The 1640-nt window shown below is 39.4% G+C and overlaps 1 long non-coding RNA gene across 1 annotated transcript in view; it reads right to left on the bottom strand.

Moving 5' to 3' along the window:
- Positions 1–1628, bottom strand: part of LOC118408095 — a 17388-nt gene extending 15760 nt beyond the window's left edge. The window contains exons 1-2 of the long non-coding RNA XR_004830249.1: positions 983–1628; positions 269–364 (exon numbers count right to left, since the gene is read on the bottom strand). This is a non-coding gene — a long non-coding RNA (uncharacterized LOC118408095). The remainder of the gene's footprint in view (positions 1–268; positions 365–982) is intronic.
- Between the last annotated feature and the right edge of the window lie 12 nt (positions 1629–1640).

Below are 1640 nucleotides of genomic sequence, written 5' to 3'. Positions count from 1 at the left end.
CCTACTACTTATAGAAAATCACAAACATTTCTGACATTGGCTATGCTTGGAATAAATTATATATGTGTATCATATAACTGTTTTCTTAACTATACTCTTGTCCGGTGTTGGTTTCCATTCCATTCCTTTAGGCAAATGCATTAGTACATTTAGGTGTAACACATACGTTGCAGGACCATAGCTTACCTAGCTTAAAGTCAAGGAGGAAATATTGTAAGTGCTTGATACTAATATGCACATGTACAGCACAACATAGCTTATATATTACCTGCAGCTAGCAAATCAGTATCACTTGTATAATCAGGAATCTGCAGGAACTTGGAACAGTAGATTCAGCCCTCACTTCTCTTCTTTGATTCCGGTTCTGTAGGGTATAAAACACAACATCTAGGACAATCACACAACCTGGAGTTTTGACACATGGCAGTTTGAAAATGCTGAAAATCGAACATTTCAGTTGGCGCAGGCGGACTATGGAACGTCCATGCACTTTGGGTTCCGGGAATGCCCCGATGGCTACGTTTCACGCATGTTTGCAAGCTGATTGCAATATTACCCCAGCTTGATTGTGCCTTTGAGGTTACCTTGTTACATAGTCCTTAATGGGAATGATGTTAATAGAATTCTATTGCATAAGAAATAGGTATATAAAATTGTTAATTTCCGGTATTAAAAAGCTCCCTCACTATTACAAAATGGAAAGCTAGAAAGTGATCTACACTGATGCAGGATGTGAGAGAGACTATCGGTGGTGGAGAGGCCACATTCCTAATGTATAATAGCTGCGGCTCCATCCGCAGAAATAACAGCTGGACTGGTCCAACAGACACTTGTTGGCAGCTGAAGTGGGACAACAGCTATCTACATGTAAATCTATGATAAGTCTAGTATATAGTTTAAACACACAGGTTTTAATTTACTGCACGTGGCTAAAGAAGTAAAATGTGAGTGTAGGAAGTGCGGCAAGATAAAGGAAAGTCACCATCAACCTGTTGAGTTCCCTCACAAAGCCACCCAGCTCCATCCCCGATCACCTGGCCAGACTGACATCCATGTTGACTTCACATCTGATGAGCCCAGACCACATGGCTGGCGTACCAAGACTCCTGAGAAGGAACAAGATACATGTACATAGAATAAGTCATCTTGCTGGTAACGTTCATTATGAATATACTGGAAGGAAACGTGTGTTGTACATGAGTACATTGTAAATTGTATATTGTAAATTGTGCATACTAGTATGTACACATAGTCTCTAAATTTGTTAGGAGCTTTTTCTATCTCCAACCTGGACAAAGAGCCAGGGAACAGCAAGAGCTAATCTAGTCCATTGTTCCTGTTAGATTTGAATTAGTATGGATGTGTCAATAGAAGCATAACAGTTGCTGAATCTTACAGTGAGATAAAAATACATTGTCCTTTACAGTTTACACTCTGCCCATCCTGTTGTAAATTTCTGGAGACATCCCTGGACAATTATCTCAACATTAAGTCTAATATGCTTTTAGTTGTTTACATCAGTGACATAGTGGCAAAGGGGTCTTCATCATAGTACATGAAATACAGCATGCTGGTGCTGAGTTGCATTGTAATGCAATACAAGAAAAGGCAATATGCAGGATTTCTTAGTAATGTTATCA

The sequence above is a fragment of the Branchiostoma floridae genome, unplaced genomic scaffold (assembly GCF_000003815.2).
Source record: "Branchiostoma floridae strain S238N-H82 unplaced genomic scaffold, Bfl_VNyyK Sc7u5tJ_1555, whole genome shotgun sequence".
Taxonomy (NCBI): Eukaryota; Metazoa; Chordata; class Leptocardii; order Amphioxiformes; family Branchiostomatidae; genus Branchiostoma; species Branchiostoma floridae.
Note: the sequence above shows the minus strand (reverse complement) of the source record. Positions and strands in the feature narration are given on the sequence as shown.